The sequence below is a fragment of the Chinchilla lanigera genome, unplaced genomic scaffold (genome assembly GCF_000276665.1).
Source record: "Chinchilla lanigera isolate Chin_1 unplaced genomic scaffold, ChiLan1.0 scaffold00012, whole genome shotgun sequence".
Taxonomy (NCBI): Eukaryota; Metazoa; Chordata; class Mammalia; order Rodentia; family Chinchillidae; genus Chinchilla; species Chinchilla lanigera.
In genome coordinates, this window is record NW_004955413.1 from 1831078 (window position 1) to 1855367 (window position 24290).

The window sequence follows — 24290 nt, forward strand, 5'->3', positions numbered from 1 at the left end:
TTTTTTTTTTTTACTTTTTTTTTTTTTTTTTTGGCAGTACCGGGGATCAAACTCATGACCTTGTGCTTGCCAGGCAGGCGCTTATGCCACTGAGCTATATCCCCAGCCCTTGAGTGGTCTTCTGATATCTGTAGAATCAGGTTTCTTTGGTGCAGACCAAACCTCCCATCTCCTCTGATCCTGTACCCCAGGGCAACTCACCTTTATCCCAAAGCATCTTGTGGGTAAGACCCTGTCTCAAAATAACAAAAAGGGAGAGGGATGTAGCTCAGTGTGTCATGAACTCAGTCCTCAGTACCACAAAATGACAGGAGTAATACATGTAGAAACTCCCCCACATGAGCGATTACTAGGCAGCGATTATTAATATTATGATGTGCATTTACTGCCCACCAGGACACACACGCCTTGAGATGCAGGCTCACCAGCTTGTTTATTTCTGCATGAACCCCAGTGCCCAGTGTGGCAATATTATAGACAGCTATGCTAGGTAGAAATATTACAAGCAGTCAGACAGGGGTAGGCCCTTGAGAGAGTCAGGACAAAGGTGAAATACATCTCAACTGTGACTGGAGACACATGTGGGAGACCAGGCTTTGAGATAAAGATGAAATGACCAGGCCATTATACTTCTTCAAAGGACAAACACCAGGCCTAATGAAACCTAGATAGACATCAGTCACCCAGTGGGTGACCAAGACCTCCAGACCCACTATTTCTTAGAAAAAGCCTCTGTTCCTTCCATGCACCCTTGTTACAGGACTTGTTTCTCCATTAGATTACTATAAGTGACTGTACTTGTACCCTTATTGGTTAATCATAGCTGTAACCCATGTCATACCTATGAGGGAACTGCTCTGTAAAATTTCCCTATAAAGTGGTGTCCTCGGCAACCCACTGGGGCCTCCTCCTGCCTGCCAGGAGGTATAGCTCTCCCTCTCAATAGATGTTTCCTACTCTTAACCTTTGTTGCTCCTAAAATTCATTCTTCAATTTTTAGAGAACACAAACTTAGCGTATCAGGCATCTAGCAGGTCGGGAGACATAATATTTTCATATTCCATCTCCTGTATCATATCCTGTAAGAGCAGCAGGAACATGAAGTCTTTCAAGCAAGCTGCCACGTGTGGACTACACTGGAAGCATCAGAATGCTGTCTTGTCTCCCTTCTCCATGGAAGCACAGCCTCCTGCATCTCCACCCCAACCCTTTTCTATTATCTGCCTGTTTCCCCACCTGAGAGTATCTCCATCCACCCCAGGCCACAAGTAGATGTTGTTTAGGGTCACTGCAGGAAAATTCTGCTGTAGGTGAAAGTGAGTGCTGATAGTTCTCAATGCAACAGCCATTGTAAATCCCTTAGAAGTTGGTATGAGGCCCCAGGAAGCTATGCCATGCAAATCACAGTGCTCTAAAGCTCTGTAAAAAATGGCCTGAAACCCCTGGAACCCTGGCAGGGGATTCTGATTCTGGCTGAACCCCAACAACCCAGAGGTATAGAAACAAAGTCCCAAAGTCCGCATTCTAGGTGAGGGTGCTACCTGGCCTCTGGTCCCTCCACCCCAAATCAGAGGGGAATCCATGTGGCTCCTCAGATTGTAAAAAGGGACACAGAGGGGCGCTAGGTTTCCCAGGAGCCTTTTTGCTCCCCCCTGGCCCCACTTCTGGTGGTCGATCCTGGAATCAGGGTTTGAGGTTGTCCATCAGCTAGGTCAGTGTCCCAACTAGGGGTGACCATAGGGAACCCCGACCTCTGGCCTTTGCAGTTGTGCTGGGGAACACCAGAGACCAAGGCCCTGGAGCCGGGAGGGGGGCGCCCTGGTTGCAGATGGAGCTTGTGAGAAGCTTTGATGTTCCGAGCAGGAAGGGAGGCGTGGGAAGTGCGACGTCTGTTCCCTGGAACCCCCACGAGGCAAAGCCTTTCCAGCCTTCCCGTTATCTTTTCGCCTCAGCATAGCCTCAAGGTGCTGGCTGAAGTCTGTGTTGGCCCAGAGTAAAACAGGCCAGAACCAAAGAATACACTTGAATGAAACTGGAAAATCAGATGTTGCACAGGAGAAAGCTCCCCTCTCCAAAATATATGTGCATCAAAGTGTACCCCTGTGTAGCTGGGACAGGAGCCATCAAAATGCAAATGTGGGTTTTGAGAATGCTAATGCTGGAAGTGGAGAACAATACGGAGACAGACTTCTTGGGGCCAGCCGAGGGCCCCAGGGCAGGATGTGGGAGCCCAGTGGGGGCAGGGATGAAAGAGGGAAGGAAGCCGAGTGAGAGGGCTGGGGAGGAGAGAACCGCGGGGGCGACTGTGGCTGAAAGACAAGGAGGGGCAGGACTAGACAGGGCAGTGCTGAGAGGAGGGGTCAGAGGACCTGACCGCTGACCGCTGACCTGAGGCTCCCATCGGCACCGAAGAGGCTGAGCTGGGGACGGTTCTGTGAGCGGCAGGGTGGGGGTCCTGGGCTTGGGCTGGAGGTCAAGGCCTGGAGGAGGAGTCAGCGGTGTCAGGAAGAAGGGAGGTGCGGTGCTTGCTTGGGAGCTGGTGGCCTAGGAACAAGGGCTTGAAAGGAGGGCACAAGGGCTTGAAAAGAGGGGCCAAGGAGCCCCGCTGAGGGCTGCTTCCCCGGATTTCAATCTTACTCTCACCAGTGCAGATGAATTGCCTTCTTTCAAGGCACTCCACTCCTTTACCTGTAACATAGAATAGACTGGCTGCTGGGAGGACTGGATAAGCACAAATTCGGCCTGGTGGAGGGCAGGCTTTGTGGATGGCACAATAACACATGCACGGTTAGACAGGAGGGGGCAAGGAAAAGTACTGTGTCACCTTATCTGCCATTCCTAGGGATGGTCTGAGCTACCATGAACTAAGATGGCACAAGGGACCCCGAAGAGGCGAAGGATTGACCACAGTTCCAAGCCAACAAGCCAGTGCTGAGGAGGAGGCCCCAAGCCTTTGAGTGGTGATCGAAAAAATATTCAACCCCAGGAGCTTATTTTGGAGGGGTGGGGTGCTCGGTTTTAGTTCACTTCTCAGGTCTCAACAGTTCCCTGCTGCAGCCTGGCAGCACATATCAACTGCTGCAGCACCACTCTCCATCTCCTACTTAGACTGGAGGTTCCTGGGAGGCAGGGAGAATTGTGCCACCCTTGCTCTGTGTCGTCAGGGTCATGTACGGTGTTTGGTGAATGAGTTCATTCACTGGAGTCCCTGGGGCCAGGCCCAGTGCTGAGCACCGGGAATACACAGAAGAATAAAACCTGATCCCTGATCCCTGCCCTTGTGCAACTCCTCCGTCGGTGAATGAATAAAAGAAAGAATGAATGGAAACTGTGGGAAGGGCCACATGCTCATTGCCCTCCTGTTAATTGCTTTATGAAATGGTAGATAGTGCAGAGATACACCGCTCAGATACCCTGCCCTCACTCCTCCACGCACGCTGACTATGTGGAGCCTGGAAAGTGGCTGCTATCTGGACCTCAGTACCCTGAGCAAAAGCTGCCTATTACAGGAAAAGGGAAGCCCCTGCTCTGCCGTCGCCGACATGTATCTCAAGAGTGAAGGGGTGGAGGAGGCATCTGGAACAGTTCAAATACATCTTCTCTCCTCTGCTTTCCTAGAACCAAGAGCTGGGGGAGCTGGACTTTTCCCGTGGGTGGAGCTAACTGACCGCCCCAGACAGCGCAGAGGTGCTTCACTCCCGAAGCTCCGCCCTAGAGGTCGGGGCAGGGTCTGGCGACAAGCCTTGGCCTTGCGCGGAGGTGGTGTCTTTGCACAGTACCGACAAGTGCGTGCTTTCCCAGGATGTAAGGCTGATGCTGCGTGGGGTGGGGTGAACCCCGGAGCAGGGGACGTGTTCCTCTTCGGTGGAAATACCATAGCCCACAGCAGCCGCGTGTGTGCGCGCGCGCCCACTTGGGAAACCGAAAGTGAAACAGGCCAGGCACATTTCTAGGGCTCTTGTGGAACTAAGAGGGAGCACAATCGGCCCAGGCCTCCCAGCACAGTTGGCAGAATGTCTGAAAATCGGGCTGTACAGGAAAGGCCTCACAGGCAGCAAAAAATGGCCTGCTGGCCTCATTCTCTGCACTGGCGTGGCCCACAGAATCCGCACTGCAGCCCTGAAACTCCAGTATGAAACCACAAGGGAGTCCAAGTGCCCAGGAGCCACCCCTACCTGAGACTCAGCCCGAGGGCAAGGCCAAGGCAGCCTCCCAAAGTGGCCAAGGAGGTCAGGACTCGAGACTCCAGGAGTCTCAAGAGTAGGGAGAGCGCCAGAACCTCAGACCTCTGTGCAGGACCTGGTGGGTCCACCGTAGGTGTTCCAGAGCCTCGGAAGGAGCACAGCAAACATGGGTCACACTACTAGGTGGTGCAGACACTGAAAGCCCTGTATGTCCTGACCCGGGGTGCACTTTGTACTAGAGAATGTGTAGGTCTCGGAGATGAGCCAAGGGGCTGTGGAGACCCCTTAGGGTGGGAGAACTCTCCAGGGCACAACTGTCAGCACTGTCATCACCACAACCCAAATCCCTGCCGTCGCTCCCCTCCTATTGTGTCCTCCCTGTGCTCTGCTTTCCTTTCGTTATCTCACTGCTTTCACAGCCCACACTTGAACCCGCAACCATTTAAACATAAAAAGCCAACCATATGGTCCCCATCTTCAATCCCCTGGATGGCTCCTCATTGCTCTTAGGACGGCTGAAGTCCTTAACATGTCCCACAGAGCTCAGAGGGACCCTGGCTGTCCTTCCCACAGCCCTTCTCCGCGCACTGCCCTTCTCCGCACTCTTTGGTGTGCCAGAACTCTCTGCCACAAATGGTCCGGGAGGAGGGGTCACCCTCTAGCACAAGGCGATTGTCCATGTGTGCAATTGACTAGGGACTGTTTAACTACAGTGATGAATGGTTACACCAGTCTGTCCCAAGTTGGGCTGTAAGTTTTCTGAGGACCGGGACCATGGCTGTTGCTACTCCAGTGCTGGCAGGGTGTTGCATGGATGGCAGATGGCTCTTAAGTGGTTGCTCAGTAAATGAAGTAGAGTCATCAAGTCAGTTCTTTGTTTCCCAGCTTCTTCACTATAGGAACATTTAGGCAGGTGACACCAGGAGCATGTCCCCACCCTGTCCACCCATCAAGGTGGTTACCTCCTCTTTTTTTTTTGGTGGTGGTGGGGCCTCTGGTACCAGCAATCGAACTTACGACCTTGCTCTTGCCAGGCAGGTGCTGTGCCGCTGAGCTAAGTCCCCAGCCCTTGGTTACCTCCTCTTTACCCTCCTCTCTGTCAGTTTTGACTCAGTCACCGGGTGATGGTGATAGTGGCAGTGCTGGTGGTACCAGGGATGGGGCAAGGGGGTGGCCGGCTTCTGGATTATAGGTAAGCAGATAATATCCAAAAACCTCTCTTTCCATGTTCAGAAAGTTTCCTTTGTTTAGCAACCTTCTTTACAAATAACCATGGCTGGCTCCCACTCCTCATTGCTAATCCCCAAAAACAACAACATACATCTTTTTAAAATATACACATATAGATTTTTGGGGGCCAGGCTGGGGAATACATCTTTTAGTCTAACAAATATAGATTAAGCTTATGATGTATCTGAACAGACACCAAGATAAAATGTTAGCATAACACTTTCTTATGAAACGGACACATGGTACACTGCCCTGTGGTGGGCAGGCTGTATAGCTTGCATTCTTTAGGTTCTTGTTCTCCAGTGGATGCTGGAGAAGGGACATCTCCTGGTTACCCTTGTGCTACCTGGCACATATTAGGTTCTCCACGTATATTTGCTGAATGAATAAATGAATGGAGATTTTACAGATGTGGAAAGAGTCCTGGAGGCCAGGGGCAAAACCAGAGCACCCAAAGCGCTACAGGCATTTGTTCTAGAATTTATTTGTGATCTCTTGGGAGGCTTATTATTTATGATACAATTTCCTAACAGGCAGAAGACTAGAGACAGGTTCTAACACCTTTTGGCTATTAGAACATAGGTAAGTTGCCTAATCTGTCTGAGCTTCCACAGCCTGGTCTACTAAACAGGTACAGTAATTTCTGACTTGTCTGAGAATGATTTTTTAAATAAATTCAACCTAACTTTTGATGTCAGGCACTGAGGATACGGTACAAAACAAAAGTAGCCTCTGTTCCAGGCAGTGGGAGAGACATGGAGCAAATACACTTACAGGGTTACAGTTTGGGTTACCTGTGTGCTGGAGACACAGCAGTGGGACCTACGGATTAACCAAGGGCTAACCAAGGGTGAGGTAAGAGTTCCCCAAAGAGGAGGCACAGGTGGTGGTGGTAGTGGGTGGGCTGGGGAAAGAGCAGGAACTTCAAACATTCCAGGAAACAGAAATCAGGTTGGATGGGAAGAGGGACGGTCGCTCAAAGAGGGAGCAACACGATGACACGGACGTTAGGAACACTCAGGCTGAAAACTGGAATCTTCTCCAGGATAAGAAGTACAATCTAAAACTAAGGATTCTAAGATAATCAGGCCCACAGCTGGCACTGAAAGTGAGAGGAGGGCTGAGAGAGCGCTTGCATGGCAGGTCCACCGCACCATCGAAAGAATTCCTCCAAAGACTAGAGAAGAGAAACAATAACACAAAGGAAGTATGAGTGTGTTGACCAGGATCGCACAGAATTTGGATACCACCAGGATAACCGCCCTGTGGAGGGAGGAATCCGTGCCCCTTGTCCCTCTACAACGGTATGGGGTGCTGGTGGAGTAAACTGGAACTACTGCAGTGTCTGGGATTTGGAGAACCTAGCACGTGGAGGGTGCAGAGTCTCACGCCAGACCCCTAAGTCCAGAGTGGCAGCCCAGAGGTGCAGACCCGGAGCTCTTGCCGGCTACCCCGCCCCCTCACTGGGTCTCTAGGAGCCTCACCTGCCCACTCGCATAGCCAACCCCTAGCAACCCGGCGGCGGGCGCGGCGATTGGCTGCGCGCGCTCCAATGGGCGCCCGCGGGCGCGCGCTTGGGCTGGGGGCGGGGCCGGAGGGCGGGGCGCTGTGAGTCAGCTCGGCGGTGCCTGGGAAAATTCCTGCGGGGTTGTCAGGCAGCTCGAGGCGAGCCTTTTTTTTTTTTTTTTTTTTTTTTTTTAACAATTCAGAAGGGATAATCCTACTGAATAGGGAGAGGCACTCGGAACCTGTCCCCGGCCCTCCGAAGAGGCTCGGCCCGCTCCCTGGCGCCCCGGGCTGGCCTGGGTGTCGGGACGCGGCTGTCCTCCGGATCGGGCTCTGGCCGGGCACCCTCGTGCCGAGGGCAGCACCCGCTCCCGCAGGCCTGGGCCCGCGCTCCGGCTGCTAGCGGGCGTTTAGTGGCCTTGTGCTTCGCAGGTCATCTTGCCACCTTTCTAAGCTGCGTTTCCTCGGTGGCAGCGTAAAAGGCAGACATTGTGGGTGGGCACTCGAAGTGCTGTCCTAGCTGGACCGCCCCCACCCCACCTCAGTTTCCTCACCTGTGAGAGGAGGGAGTTGGTCTAGCAGAGTGCCGGGACATCAGGTGGCCTCTCCCGGGTCAGAGGGCTTGGGGTAACCTGGCCCTGAGCTGGCCGGCAGCCCCGCTGTGCAGATGCTTCCTTCCTTCCCAGGATACCCAGCTGATCGCACCCAGGGTAGGGAGGGGGGCAATGACCAAAAGGGCTGAGAGGCCTAAGGAAATAAGCAAGGACTGGAGGGGAGTGTGTGCAGTTTTTAAATGGACATCTGCAGAAGGTGAGTTACTCCCCTGCCCCTGGTGAGTTCACAGCTTAAGCAGGCCTAGTCATAGGGACGCTACACTGAGCCGGCCAGATCAGCCCCTGAGGCAACAAGTTGAAGAGCTGACCCGAGAGGCATCTTCACAGGCAGGAGTCAGGGACACAGGAACACTGCCTATGTTTGTGTATGAACAGCACGATTTGGTTTAAAACGAAAAGAAAAAAGCAGCGCAGGCTGCCAATGACTCGGTGTGACCTTGTGCAAGTCACTTGCCTGCTCTGGCTCCTTGTCATCTGCTGCAGGAGGAGAGAAAAAACTAATTGACCTCTTCAACTCCCCTCCGGCTCTGACACTCCATGATTAAATGGAGTAATGTGTGAGTAATTGCTCTGAAAACTGCAGAGCGCTGGGGGTCTTTTTGTTGTTGTTTTTATATAGATAAAGGTGGCCCTGGAGTTCGTTAAGCTCTGTGACTGGTTGTAAATCAGGCCATCTACAGCCGGCCCTGTGAGACTGCAGCGCATTTGTTCGGGGACAGGGTTTCATTGTGGCTTGTGAATCAGGATTATTCATTCAGCGCCTCAGCCGACTACCTCCCTGGTTTTGCACCCCTTGCTGGGCACTGCCTGCCTTGGTTTCTCCACCTCAGTCTGCTTTTCCAACCCCTTGTGACTCAGAGGATTGTATTTTGCCTTTGCCAAACTTAGAGCTTCTGGATACAGGACTGCAAGTCTGGGGAAAGAGAAACTACAACCAGATTGGTTTTCCCACAACCAATTTTGACCATCCGCCTTTCTGCTACTCAGATCTTCTCAATCTTTTGGGAGCTCTCAACATTACAGAGATAGTGCAGGAGGAGGAGGTTGAAGGTAGACAAAGAAGAGGGCAGAAGCCAGTCATAAAAGGCTTTTTGAGACAGGGTCTTTTTAAATTGTCCAGGCTGGGCTCTAACTTGGAATCCTCCTGCCTCAGTCTCCTGGGTGCTGGGGATACATGTGTGAGCTAGAAAAAGGATTAAAAAAAAAAAGATACTTCTATCAATTTTGAAACTGAAAGATGTCAAAGCCACAAGAAGGCTCAGGCATGTCATAATACATTATGTAAAAAGGAGAATTCCTAAAGACTGGGAACCTCATGGAGAATTTGCCTCTCAGAGGAAGTAGTATCCAGGATACTTCCCAAGCAGGGAGATGTGTTTGTTGCAGTGAGAAGAGTGTGTAGCTTGAGGGAAGGTGGTGGGTGAGGCAGAGAAACATGAGAATGGCAGGGTTGGGGCTCCTAGGAACGGTTGGTCACCAGGTGTGAGGAAGGCAGAATGGAAGCTGGAAGCAGGGTTATAAATGCTCTTATCTGTCATGTTGAGGACTTTGGGCTTTATTTTGTAGAAAACAGCAAACACAAGCCCTTGAATAGGTGGAAGAGATCAGTAATGAAGAACATTGTTTTTCCAGCTGCAGGTGATACGATGAAATTCAGGTCATGATTGATATATAAAAATGAAATGAAATAGATAAATATAGAGTGGAATAAATAATGTCAACATACCTGCATGCAGCACTGTTTCATGAAGTGTGTGTGTGTGTGTATGTGTGTGTTTATGTCCTCTTCTGGCTTGTGGTATAAAGTGTACTTGTTTCTATGTGTCGTGGTCAAAGAAGTCTGAAATCCACTGGGTCTGCAGAATCTTCAGGCTGGGTGGTGGAGGTTGGGCTGAGGAGGGCACAGGAAGTTTCTGCAAATGGGATAGGTGCATTCCCTTCCACTTGAAGTTCTTCAAGGGAAATTGCTTAACTTTTGAGAGATCAGCCTACTGATCTTTTCCAAGATCTCCTGCACAGAGGAAAGGTGATTGTGTTTTCTCTACAGAGGAATGGAGGAGACTATTGAAGTCTCCTGCTTCATTGGCCTAACAGTGTGCAGACTCTGGACCAATAATTGGAGCTTCGTTCTTTCCACTCTGTCCTAGACCCACACAAACCATGACCTTGTGAGTTAAGTATCATAGTAGTTTTCCATTCTTCCAATGAAATATTATGCAATTATTACAGCATTTTGGATTAGTGCAGCCAGTGACTGGTATCTAGCCGTGGGCTTGGTGAAGATGGGAGGTGCCATCCCTCATGCATGAGTAATACCCCTATATTTAAAGCCCTGAAGACAGCTATTTCATAACTTCCCATGGTTGGTAATGCCCGAGTCTTAATAGACTGAGTATAGGGCAGCCTCTTGGGGATAACATGGTCCCTTTCTGCTGCAATCATAGCACATCTCTAATGTTGGCCTTGGAGAAACCTACTTTAAACCCATCTCTATGAACCTACATTTACTTCTTTCCAGACAGCTTAAAATTCTGCAGAGGCGGGGCTGGGGATTTAGCTCAGCGGCAAAAGCGCCTGCCTGGCAAGCGCAAGGTCATGAGTTCAGTTCCTGGTACCGGAGAAAAACAAACAAACAAACAAAATTCTGCAGAGGCCCATTTATTTCCCTGAGTCCAGTCAAATAGAGGATTTCGCTCCTTGGCTGTAATAGAGCATGATCCAGTCTGCTTTGTTCTTAAGGTGCCAGGCGCTGTACACATTTGATTCTATACTGTACACACTCCTGTCCTCCTGTTGCCCACACCCAACCCCATGCATATGGTACAGAGCCCAGTTCAGTTTACATAACCAGATGCACGGCCTCTGGGTTATGCCTTAGGGCAAACATACCCACACCGCTCTTTGGACACCATAAATGTGCATATCCTTCCTATCTAAGCTGGGGTTTTTCCAGTTCTTTTAGTCCTGGCTGATTCATAACCCATAATGGAAAGAAATATTTACCATGATGTGAATACCATTATATGCCAAGCCCTGTACTAGGCACTTTATAGATGCAGAAAAGTCCAAAAGAGATTATTATTTTTCTTTTATGGATAAAGAGAATGAGGCTTGGCTATTGCCCATAGTTGCTTATCTAGTTAATAATTCATTTCAAAACCATTTCTTTACATTTTAATCATACGCTTTGACCTCAGAGATATATCATTTCCCCTGATTTCCTTCAGCAGCTGCTTTGCATGAGCACTCAGAGCACCTTCCTTTTGTCTTTCCGTTCAGTTTTACAAAAAATCATGAAGAGCTATGTACTTCTTTAGAAAGAAGATCTAAATGAAATTTAGGTTTGCACTGGGACTTATAGGAGAAGAAGTTCCAAATGACATTGGGTCAGGCGATTGCCTCTTGACAGATGTCCCTGGCTGTGAGGGAAAGGGCTATTCTCAATAGAAGACTGGAAGAAAGAAAGACAGTGCCCAGCAGCTCCATATTTAAAGAGCCAGTCATAGTCTTCATTTTGTCCATCCCATACCATTTTGTCCATTATTTCTTTGTTCCTTATTTATAGCATTGCCTTTCATCCTTCCCTGTCTTTGGACATCCATTCTAGTGTCAAAAAAGCCAATCAGTCATTCCACAAATTTTGAAGAAGGATCAAAGGCCACCTTTGCTATGACTAACACCACTCTCCAGAACAAGATCAGCCACTCTCTGGCCAGGGACAAGATCAAGCTGGCTTTGGGGAAGGTATGATGTGGGATGTGGAAGAAGTGTACACATCCGCAGCTGTCAGGCTGATGGATCATCCTTTTGATCAAGGTGAACCCCTACTAGACAAAACAATTCTCTCTTACTTTACTTTTGCTTAGAAGAAGGAACCCTAAGGTTCTCTGAGTCAGTAAGGCTCTTGTGGGTCATTGAGCCCAGCCTCTCCTCTGATGAAGGAAACTGTTTTAGAGCATCTCTTAACATTCTTTAGCCAACATCTCCTTGAATACCTCGAGGTGTTGGGAGCTAACTTGTATCTCCTCACCCCACTTTTGGAAAGTTCTATTTCTTAAGCAGTTCATATAATTATCAAGCTTGATCTGATTCCCCAGTGATTAATTCCTGGGTGCCCATATCTACTTCTTGAACTAGTAGAGAAAAGTTGTAATCTCTCTTCCATATAATAGTTCCTCAAATATTTGGAGATAGTTATAATGTCATTCTTAGTCTTCTTTTCCTCAGTGCCAGTTTGGCAACTGTGTTGGCACTCTTGTAATATCAGTCTCACTGGAATGCCACATTTCAGTGAATGAATGAACAATGAGACTTTACCGTGTGCCAAACCAGTGAGCTAAGAATACTTTACATTTTATAGAGGAGAAAATGAAAACTCATGCAGATAAGGATTTGGGTGAAGGTTACAGAGAGACATGACAGAACTAACACATTAACCTGGCCTGCACATATGCATTGTTTTTTCTTTGGCTGTTACCAACGTAGGGGCAGTACCAGAAACCAAGATACAGGCCTTGTCATCCTTAACTAAATGTGAATCTTGAGCGGAGATGGTACCTGTCTCTGCAGTCTTTAGTCTTCTTTGTTAGAGCCCTTTTGCTCCCTCTCCTTCTCCCCCACCCGACTGTAGCTGTCTGGTAACAAGATCGGGCATCTGGATGAAACAGCACAGAGGATGATGGTTTGTTTCCATGATCAGGGACACTGTATCCAAATCAGACTGCACTGGCACGTCTCAGGGACAATTACTGGTGCACATAAATAAAAATTGCTAATTTCATATGTGTAGGCTTACAGTGGAAAATATTGGAGACATTTGTCACTTTTCCATAATATTTTTGGAATACAGGAGCCCTCTGGTGGCCAAAATTGCAGCAGGAAGGTGTCTTTGAGAAAGGCATGCTGAGACTTCCTGTCAGAACTCCCCTTAGTGATCTCTGGCATAGCTTGGCGTTACCTGGTTCCCAGTGGTCCTCTTCCTTCCTTTCTGCCTTGATGATGGCTTACCTTCTACAGATGCTTTCTTGTTCTTTTCCCCTAGAGCTCCTCTCTGCACCTTCTCCTGCCACCCCAGCTGTCACACCCTGATCCTCTTGGAATCCCTGCTCCCTGCCATCTTCAGCCTCAGAGGAACCCCTAGGAAATCAAGCCAATTTCCCCATGGCAGGTGTGGACCGACAGCTGCTGCCTCTGCTGCTGCTTCAGTGGTGTGGAATTCAAATCTCTGGTGGGTGTTTAGAGCCTGCAGATGGATTAGCTGATGATGCTTGTCCATCAGCAAGCTTTGCAGTGTCCTGCTGAGCAGGGGTGGGGGCAGCTCCAAAACCAAGCTGTCTTGGAAGACCAAGTGAGCTTCCACACATCACCTGGCCTCTGGGGTTAGCACTGTGCAGAGCTGGGCTACTCTAGGTTTCTAGATGGAGCTTTTCATTGTATAAAAGTCAGCTTTCCTCATCATAGTTGGTACAGAATGACCTGTTCTCTGCAAGGTCATGCCACACAACAACCACCAGCAAATAAAAACCCAAAACCTAGTGATTCTACATGGTGGTCTTTGAGAGTTGACCATAGATCTAGAGGGAGAAGCTCACTGGTGCTTCAGTGGGTGTCAGTGAACCAAACACAGGGGATGCAGCTAAGATAACAGAAGGATAGGAGCAGAAATTTCGGCTAAAATTTTATGGACACAATCAGTCTGGCTTCCAGTGTAATATAGCAGTAGTATAACCCCTACATAGTACAGGGGACCCCGGAGAAACAGACATTCTATGAAATGAGTGGGTGACTTGATTACAGTAGTGGCTTAATCTCAAAAGGAGTGGATAGGTTGGCCAATTCACTGCACTCACCAGGAGACCATTGAAAAAGCCATGGACCCAAGTGTGTCGCAAGAGTAGAGTACAAGCTTCTGGGCTCGTTAGAATGTGAAGGTAGCAGGAGGGCTGTAGGGAGGACCATGAAATTCGGAAAGCTACAGGACTCTAAAAAGATTCTTTTTCCTTATGGTTCTCGGGATTGAACCCAGGGCCTTGCACATGATAGGTAAGTGCTCTACCACTGAGCTACACCCCAGGCCTCAGTGTTTCATAATCTGTAAGATGAATAGGAGTAGGGTGGTCCAGCTCAGCAGAGGGCTTTTCTAGGAGCCACATGAAGTAGCTGCATTTCTGCTTCCAGGACTTCCCAGCAAAATGGAAGCAGCTATATGGAGGAAGATGAGGTTAAACTCCTAACTCTGAGAATTTGGGCAGCATTGGAAAGTATCACCTGGAAGGGAGCAGAGTTCTCTCCAGATTGTAAGGAAGTATAGATGAGTGTTTTTGAAGGCTTACAGGTATGAATGGGGTCAGCCTTATTTCAAGGATAAATGAACTCACCTCAGGATATTCCTCGCATGGCTGGCAGTCATCCTAGGTCACCCAAGGCTTCTTGCCCAATGTTTTATGTATTTTTTTTTTTCTTGTGAGACAGTGTCTTGCTCTGCAGTTCAGTCTGGCCTTGAGCTCACTTTGTAGCCCAGGCTGGTCTCAAACTTGCAACGATCCTCCTGCCTCAGCCTCCTGAGTGCTGGGATTACAGGAGTGCGCCACCATACCCGGCTTTGTTTTATGTGCTTTTCACATACATCCTTTAGAGTGAATGCCTGATCTTGGAGTGTATGCTAAGACTGTTGTCCAATCCAGTTTCTCTCAGAAACCCCCACCCCCGGCAAACCACACTCACCCAGCTTCCAGTTTCTGTCATGATTCACAGAACTCTTCATCTCTTTGTCCCACCACCGAGAACCTCCCTGGGAAGGGAGGGCATGGTTTGTGTAGTTTCTGCCTTGGCTCAATGTGTGCAGATGCTGCAGTGTTCTTTCTCAGTAGTGCTGTCTGCATTACTATAGTCAGTCCCTCCTTCTCACCTAGGCTTTGGGCAAGCAACCTGCACTGTGTTGAACGTGTTGTGCGTGACATCTCATTCTAATGACATATTCTGGTGACATAATGAAAGGCACATGAGACTGGATGCTAGAAGATGTGCTGTAGTCCTTGCCTACCACCATGTAGCCTTGTGGCCCCAGTTTCCATGTTTATACAGTGAGGACCTTTGGACCGGATAGCCTTGAAGGGCACCTCTAGCTTTATAGTTTACTACTTCTGGAGTGATCCTTCCCATCAGCTTCCTAGGAGAGGGAACCCTTGCCTGTAGTGTCTCTATAGAGTACCCAGCAGGATCTGGTCTTTAAAGCAAGGGAAGTGGGGTGGGGACCAAAGTGCATGCATGTACAAGTGGGTAGATTCATCCCATCCAACCTCTTTCTGAGAGAAGAACTGGCACTTGAGGAGTGTGAAGCAGTGTCCTGAGGAAGGCCCACTGTGTACCACACCACCTCCCACCCCAGTCTTGCCCTGGAGGGGTCCAGCACAGTCAGCACAGCTCCACCTTGTGTGATATGCCAGAGATTGGACTGAGCTGTCCAGACCCGTCAAAAAATGCTCCTCACCCTGACCGGAATTGGAGAACTCTTTTTCTCATGACAAGGCAGGATTTATACTTTTCTATGAAAATGTTTCTCTCAATGGGAAGAAAAGACTAGAAAGTTTGGGCACAGAGCCAAGGCTCTGGTGAAGGGTTAAGATTCCTCAGCTGTCATAACCCTCAGTGGAAGGGGAAACAGGTGGCGGATCCCTGTGTTCCTTACACAAATATTTTAAGTGGATTGTAAACCCCCTCTGTTCTAACCAGTGCGTCCCCAAAGTGATTCAGTGCTTGCAACTTAGAATACCAGAACCTCTTCTCCAAACCCAGTGGAAGCATTACTAGGGATTTCTGGTGCATTCAGGAGATTGGTTGAGTCCTTTCTCAGATAACTGATAAAGAAGCTGCCCAGCTTCCTGGCCCTGACTGACGGATGTCAGTGGAATGCTGTCCCATGGTGTCAGCGGAATAGTGTCCCATTCCATCTCGATAACCAAGCCCCAACATAAAAGCATTATGTTTGCCAGCCAGGCAAGGTGGGACGTCTTGGCAGCAGCTCTGGCCCTGGCAGCAGCTCTGGGCGAAACCAGGAAGAACATGACAGGACCAAGCACCAAACAGCGTCACTGGTTTCTGACGAGGGGGTGCATGTCAGAGGAGCAGGCCTGGGGAGCCTTCTTGTCAGAAGACAGGGCTGACCTGTGTCCTGCTCAGAAAAGAAGTGTACTGCCAGTGGCAAGGGGCATAGACGGAGGAGTCAGGGTATTGTTATCTGTACATTTTTAAAGAAATTTGAACTTGTAGAAGTAACGGCAGGTGGCATAGTTCACCATGTGAACCTGGGGATAAATCGCTCATGTGAAGGAGGAGGAGAATTGTAACACAGATCTACAAAGTACTTTGCAGTTCTCTCAGGCTGGTTGGTCATGTCACAAGTGAGTGAGCCAGCGCTTGACCTAGGAGTGATTGAGGTTATACTTGTTCCAGTGCAGCAAATGTGGTCTGGGAAGAAAATGTAGTGACTGAAGTCAAAGAGACTCAAGTCAGCATCAGGCTCAAGTTACTGGCTGTGACCCTGGAGGTCAAGAATACCTACCTTGACCCAGTCACAGATCTGTAATCCTAGCACCCTGGGAGGCTGAGGCAGGAATATCAGAAGTCTGCAGTCAGCCTGGACAACTTAGTGACTTAGTGAGACCCTGTCTTAACACTTCTTAAAAAATAAGACTGGGAATGTAGCTCCATGCAAGGTTCCTGGATTCAAACCCCAGGACCACACACACACAAAAAGAATATCTATCTTGTGGGGCTCCTGAAAACAAGAGAGCTTCCAGCCCTAAAGTTGGCACAGTGCGTAGCCAGTGCTGATGGTTAGTCGTATCCCTTCCGTCATGATTAGCATGAACTTGGCTCACAGAGACTATAGTGTTATGAGAGTGAATGAATAAATATTAAGCAGGTGATTGCTGTGTGCCAGACTCACTTATATTACATTATAGGCAATCGGCTAATTGCTAAGATCATATTATCCTTATGAATAATTGTAAAAATATGAACTGTTATACTAATAAATAAATAATAATGGTGGTTGTAATAGCAACCATCATATTAAAGTGTTAACCCTATATCTCTAGAGACAGTGCATGAAAAGAGGGAAGATAAAAGGAAAAGACCTTCTGGAACCTGCCCTTTGGCTGCGTTTGGTTTTCACAGCAAATGATCTGAAGGGTGGGTACTGCCTGAGGTCTTTATTCATTCATTGGACAAAGCACAGTGAAGGGTCTGCCATGTGAGGGCCACTTTCTTAGGAAGTGGAAATATAAGGATCAATAAAAACAAGATTATTTCCTTCAGTGGAAATTACCTTCTAGTGGAGGCAATAAACAAACAAGGAAATAGATATTGTGGATAGTGATAAGACGCAAAAAATACAGAGCAAAGGAACAGAGAGATTGGAAGGACAGCTGTTTTCGATAAGAGAAATGGCTCTAAGAGGAGGGGCCCTTGTGTAGAGACCTGAGTGGAAGACGAGATGGCTATGTGACAACTTGAGGTGGGGAGGGAGGTGGCTGTAAGGAGCACTCAGGTGGAGTGGGAGATCCTGTGTCTGGAATGTGATGTTTGCTGGAGAGGATGGGTTCCATTTCCTCCTGAATGCAGAAAAATGAAAACTGGATGTGAAGAGGTTCTTTCTTAGAAAGCTTCACACCAGGCCCGAGACCTCCTTCTCAGGACAAAGTGAACAATGAAGACGTAGACTGAGGGCACCAAAAACTGGAAGAGACCTTAAAGACAACTAGTGGTCTGGCACAAGGAGGTGCAAGAGATGGCACCTGAGTTGGACCCAAGCCACATGACTTTGGATCAGTCCAGGACTCTGTCATCTCCAGGTGCCCAGTTGTGACACCAGGGTTAGCTGCAGGCTCAGGAACTATCCTCCACTCCCACTCTTCCTCACTAACTCACTTGAGATCCTCAGATATACATTTTCTGATTACCTTTAAGGATATTTGTATTTCCCAACAGTGCTGTCTATAAGTAGACCCATGAGGCAGTGACTATGTCTCATTCATAAATCTCCTTTGGGAAATAAGTACTCAGCATAGAACCAAGACACCATAGGCCCTGAAGAGGGTTTGCTATCCAATCAGCACAAATCCACTGTCTACCTCATAAAAGTCCTGTCTTTTGTTTGACATTTCATCTCATTCAAGCTTCCAGAGCTGCCCTATAGGTGATAGGTTTGTGGAAGCAACAAATGAGTCCCTTTTCATCTCTCTGGTTTTCTGGCTTTCTAAACTTGTCTGGTCCCTCTTTGCAGCCATGTCTGCTGAATTCCTGCAGACCTACGGTAAGGTAAGAATTGCAGGCTGGGTCATGGTTTCTGACATTTACTCCTTTTGCTAATTTGTAATGTGTCCGGCAGGAGCCAGGCCACTCACTTGAGCGTGGCAGGTGACATTCCTGCATTGCCCAAGGCTCTGTCATGAGGGGAAGAAGGTGAATTTCTTAAGTGTAAAGTGCACATTAGTGGTGTCCTCATCATCCTGAGGACTCTCATACCAGCTTCCTCCTGACTCCTCGCATTGCCTCTTGCTGAGCTTTTGTGACTGTTAAGTTCTGCTCTCGTTCTCTATGGACAACTGAATGTTGGATTTGTCCAAAGACTAATATTTTTCATTTTGATTCTGATATCTTAGTGTTTACTAATCTTTCTCTGACTTTGGAACCCCATTTCTCCAACATTCCAATCATTTAAACTTAGTACATGGAGTGGAGTTTCCAGGCTTTGCTGGGCGTTATAACTCAGGATGGCAGAGAGTGACAGGAGGACAAAGAACACAGGTCAAAAAATGGAGGATGCACACATGATGGTGACACTGTGTAGGGTGAGCTAGGTGACATTCTACCAGTACCTGTATGAAGCTCTGTGGGATGTGAGGTACAGCACTCAGAAATGACCAAAAGGCCGAGGATCACTTTCCAAAGTGGCTGTTTGTCCACCAGATGTATGCCTATCCACACAGGTGCACTTCTGGCCCAGTCCAAGGTCCAGTCCATGCAGAGTGTGTGGGGGGCTGCTTTTTGACATTGTGGGAATGGGCTGTCCAGGAAAGCGTACCCCATCCTGAAAGTCAGAGGCCTGTGCACCGACGGCTGGATAACCAGAAGGAACGGGGGTGTGTGTGGGGGGAGGTTGGATCAGGGATTAGAAAAAGAAACAAACTTGGCCTGGAGGGGTTTGTCTTGCCCTGGACTCCTTCAGGTTTCATGCCAGGACCTGGACTGCAGTGCTGTGCTTAGCACGGGCCCTGGCAGGAGGCTTCAACTCAGCGGGGCTGAAAGGAGCCTGGGCCCCGTCATTGAGCCCATCCAGCCGGGCTCTCTCTGTCCTTTGTCAGGCCAGGGGGCTTGCTATCATTACTCCGGAGCATTCCACTTCCCTCGGGCCTCATTACGCAGTGCATTAGCTGTGGGAACTAAACCCATTACAAAAAGGAGGGGGTGGAATTGGCACTCAGGGAAAGAGGTCTTCGCAGATCAGGCTAACAACTTGTGCCTATTCACCAAGGAAGATCATTAGAAAATCCCCATCTCCTCTCCCCCTGCCCTGCCCCACCCCCACCCCTGGCCTGGCCAGAGGTAGAGAGAGCAGCCTCCTGTGAATTCGCCTGGGCCTTGCACAAACACTCAGCCTTAAAGAGCCCTGTGCAGGACTGTGTGGACAGTGATGAGGACTTATTTTGATGTTGAGTGAATGAGTTATTTATTTATTTATTTATATTTATGCTGAGGACCTTATATACACTGGGCAAGACCTCTACCACTGAGATACACCCCAGGCCTTCATTTCACACTTTTATTTTGAGACATAGCCTGGCTAAATTGCCCAGACTGAACTTGAACTTGTGATCTGCCTGCCTCAGCCTCATGAGTAGCTCAGATTACAAAGACAATTTGGTCGGGGGGATTGGTGAAGAGAGTGGCCAAAATAAATTCCACTTTATGATCATTTTGTATTACTCAATAACAAAATAAACAAAGAGGAAAGGATTTGATTTCTACTGTTCAACAACTTAGAGCTGCAAACTCACTTTGCTGTTAATCAGTTGAAAACCTTTTCCACTGTAGAGGATGCTACTTGCTAGAGGGTAAATGATGCGTTTCCCGTCTTAGGAGAAAGCTATCATCCTGACTGCGGCTCCAGGGTTCTTTCCTGTCTAGCCAGCTTTCTTAGGTTTCCTCTTTTTTGTTGTGTTTTTGAAACAGAGTCTCCCAGTACAGCCCAGGCTGGTGTCAAACTCCTAATCCCCCTGCCTCAGGCTCCTGAGTGCTGGGATTGTAGGTATGTGCCAAATTGTCTGGCATAATAAATATATGTACGTATATATTATATACAAATATATACAATATATACTATATACGTACAATATATGTATGTTTTTGTACTACAGGAGATCAAGTCTAGGGACACTTTACCATGGGCACGCCCTTAGCCCTTTTCATTTTTATGTTCAGATGGGCTCACTAAGTTGCCCAGGTTAGCTTCAAACTTGTGATGCTCTTGCCATAGCCTCCCAGAGTGCTGGGATTACAGGTGTGCATCACCACAGCCCATTGCCCACTTTTCTTGTTTAGTTTTCCATGAGTCTTCTGCTGGCCTTACTCCCTCCCCTGATAGGTTCCTCAGCTAGGCTTGGATAAGATCCTTGAAGGAAATCCAATAAAATACCTTTGATCTGAGGCCACAGAGGACTATTGAGCATCAGTCATGGCTTGCTCTTTTTGTCCCTGTGGTAGAAAATACAATAACCAACCCTACAGAAAATGTGGTCCAGAAGCTGGGTGTGGTGGTGCACACCTCTAATCCTAGCACTTGAAAGGCTGATGCAGGAGGATTGCTTTGAGTTCAAGACCAGTCTTGTCTACAAAGTGAGTTGAAGGCCAGCCTGAACTGCATAGCTAGACCCTGTCTCAAAAAGATAAAAACAAAAAGAAAGAAAGAAAGAAAGAAAGAAAGAAAGAAAGAAAGAAAGAAGAAAGAAAGAAAGAAAGAAAGAAAGAAAGAAAGAAAGAAAAAAAGAAAGAAAGAAAGAAAGAAAGAAAAAGAAAGAAAGAAAGAAAGAAAGAAAGAAAGAAAGAAAGAAAGAAAGAAAGAAAGAAAGAAAGAAAGAAAGAAAGAAAGAAAACTGTGATCCAGGATGAAGGTGTGCCTGAGCTCTCTCTGGAAAGTTTGTCTACCCTGAACAGCAGAGCTCTGCAGCCCCAGGCCACACTCAGGGGCTTTCTACACAACCTCTTCTTCTTCCAGGGATGACCTCCCAGACACACACACACACACACACACACACACACACACACACACAAATGTGCCTTCAAGGCCCTGTGCGCTTTCCCTGCTGGTGTTTGACTAGGTCTGAAACTGTACCATGTGGGAGGAGACCTAGGGCAGACAGCACACTGTGACTCCTTCCCAGCCCTGTGGGGTTTGCTGGAGGAGCTCAGCCATCCTTATGTGGGGCACTGAGAAAGGAAACTGTCCTGCAGAGTCCTTCCTCATGTGCGTGCATGTGCTTTACTACACTCTGTAAAAGGTCTGATTAGCATTTCCTTTTCAGTTGCTCCTTTACCATCCCAGCTGCACCAATTGTGGCTGGGAAGCAGAATCAGAGCAGTAGCGGCAATTCAGGAGAGCAGCTGAGAGGGAGAGGGGAGCAAAGCAAGGGGTGAGCTTTCGCACAGCTTGAAGAAACCACTCCAGTGAGAGAGAGGAGACGTGTGGTGAGGCTCCCACACAGAGCAGACAAAGGGATCCTGAAGAGATGGGAGATGGAGTTCAGTGGATAGAGAGAAAAAGGAGAGATGGCTCAAATGATCTGTATTGAGAAACAGATGACAAAAAAGAGCATGAGAGGAAAAATGCAGAAAAAGAAAACTATTCCAAAACAATAAATGGGATAAAAAAGGGCAGGAGTTTTAAGAAAGAAAAAAAACAGATATAGAATGTCTTTGTTTTCTTTCTCTGGTCTTTATTAATGCTTCTTTCAATGTATGCATGCATATTTTTCCTAGTGAAAAGAGAGTCTTCAGTGATGGAAGAGAAGGGCTGCTCACCGCTCAGAGACGTGTGCACCTCATTCAGGGCAGATCTAACCATCCTTGCCAACTTTCCACTCTGACCCTGAGAACCATTTCCTTCTGCTCAGTTGCCTTTTCTGTCCTTGGAACATCAAGGAGTTGTTGGGACAGTCGGTGAGGTCATACAGGAGAAGAGTTTACTGCTCCACAGGGTAAAGGACCTAGGGGTGCAGACAGCACTGATGGGAATGGCCCCTAGGGCACTGTGAGAAGACTGCTTCCCAAACATTGCTGACTGCTTGTTTATAGGCTTGTAACTTAAGTTACAATGACCTACCTGGAAGGCTGGGCATGTGGCTTAGAGGTCGACCATCTGACTATCAGCAACAAGGCCCTGCGTTCCATCCCCAGCATCACAAAAAACAAACTAATAAGTAGACCTAATTGGGTCTAAACTGTCTGTAGCTGGCTGCTGTGCCAAGAAGTTTGTCCTCGAAAAGTGTGTCATCCTGCTTCACCTATTGTCAGACTTGCACGAGATGTGAGGAAGTGTTTATTCATCTCTCTCAGTGGTGCTACAGTCCACCCTGGGATGTGATGGTAGAAAAGGCTGCCGGCTGTGAGGAAGGGCTTCGCAAAGTCTTCTTGCATTGTGATCAGAAACCTAAGTAAGTGTGGTATGTTTGTGGGATCTATCAGTGACCCTAAGCCTCGTCAACTTAGAGTCAAGGACATGCACCACAGTGTGTCCCGGTAGCTGAGTTTCAGACCTAAAGTCAATCAGACCTACGTTTGAATTTCAGACCCACCATTAACAGCTAAACAAGCCTGAGGAAAGTAACACATTCTCTAAATTCCTTTGTTTAAAAAATGTGGATAAGCTATTTACCATAGAGAACTGCCATGGTGGTTGTTGAAATCCATGTCAAATACTACCATGCAGTCAGTTCCCAATGAATTCTAGAAATATTATGTGACAAGAGACAGGAGATCTGGTGTTGAGATATGTGTAGGTTCAAGTGTGGCTCTGTTACTCCCTAGCTGTCTGAGCCAGGTTGAGTTAACTGTCAGTGCCTCAATTTCCTAACCAATCATTACATGGACTAAAGGTACTTTGTTTAACAACTATAGTACATTTTAGAAGATAATACATGCTAATGATAATTTTATGTTTATTTCACAGAGTCTTGTCTTATCTTGTAGTCTGTGTGACTTTCAAGAGGTCAAATAATATTCAAAGACCCCAGTTTCCCCATCTATAAAGTAGGGGCAGAGCTAGACTTCCATTGTCCATCCTAAATCTATTATTATAAAAACTTTCTATTTATCTTCTGTGTTTCAAAGTGTTCAGTGGATAAAAATTGGGTTTCCCCAGCTATCCCCAGTGTGGCTACATAACCCTATTTCTTAGTCACTTTTTGTCTCATTCTTTAGATAAAGAGCAGAGACCGAAGGAAGAAGAAATTGTCACTACAGAGGGCAAGCCTTCAATGTAGTTGAAATGGGGTAGGTAGATATGTGAGAGAAAGATATGTGAAGCAAACCCTGGTGAGTTCAAATTAATGTTTTTACATAGAATCATGGTCAATAGTTTGGGCTGTGGAGTTGGACATGATGGGAACTTCAAATTCCAACTCTACCACTTATAACAATTTGAGTTCAGGTAAAATCCCTACCACTAAATCTGGGTTTCCTAGCCCTGTCACGTATAATAAATAGAGCTTTAAAAGATGGTATAACTCTTGTGAGGTTAAACGAGATGATTGATGTAAAGTTCTCAGTACCGAGATGCCCTTATAATATCGCTATTGCTATTATTAACATTGCTGCTTCTGTTGCTGTTATCTGAGAAAGTCTCAGAGAAGAGATATGAGAGAACCCACTTTTGAAGGGAGTGAAATGGAGTTTGGGAACAGAGAGAGAGAGCCCCTGAAGTGGTTAATGGAAAGTGACAAGTCCATAACAATCCTCTATGGAAGAATACAACATTTGCAGATTTTAAAAGCTTTCTTGATAATTCTGACATATAGCAGGGTTGTTGTAAGAACAAGATAGTTTCAAGCAAGATTCATTAAGTGTGGACCACTAGACAAGGAATTGAGATTCCTAGCTTCTAATATTGGCTCTCCCCTAAGTACTAGTAGCTATCTGACCCTGGCAACTACCCCTCCTCACTGAATTTCAGCCTCTACATTTGTAAAATGAGGAGAGTTGATCTACGCTATGTGATCTCTAAGTCTCCTCCCAGTTGTATTGGTCAAGGGTCTTTTGTGTGTGCATGTGGTACTGGTGGTTGAACCCAGAACCTCTCCACTAAGCTATATTCCCAGCTCATTTTATTTTATTTTACTTTATTTCATTTCATTTCTTTTTTAATTTAAAGAGAAAAAATAAAAATAACAATAAAACAGTTTTAAAACAGGTTAGTAGGAGAGTTACAATAATTAATACTTTGCATATTGTTGTCTTCATAGTAATTATTCAGAGTACAAGATATAGGCATGGTATCTTGTCCAAACAATATCAGCACAAACCTTTCTTTTCAATGAACTGAGAGAAGCTAGCTGTATAACTACCTTAACTATTTTGCATATTTTTTTCTTTTTCCCTTACATTTCATTTCATTTTCAGACATGGTCTCACTGAGTAACTCAGGCCAAGCTTGAACTTGTGATTCTCCTGCTTCAGCCTCTCAGAGTGCTGCGACCACAGA

General features: G+C 47.2%; 1 long non-coding RNA gene across 1 annotated transcript; it reads left to right on the plus strand.

Annotated features, from left to right (window-relative positions):
• The first annotated feature begins 7085 nt into the window (after positions 1–7085).
• Positions 7086–24246, plus strand: LOC102028285. The gene is made up of 3 exons (XR_260048.2): positions 7086–7730; positions 23012–23083; positions 24209–24246. It is a non-coding gene; the product is annotated as an uncharacterized LOC102028285 (long non-coding RNA).
• Positions 24247–24290: the final 44 nt, after the last annotated feature.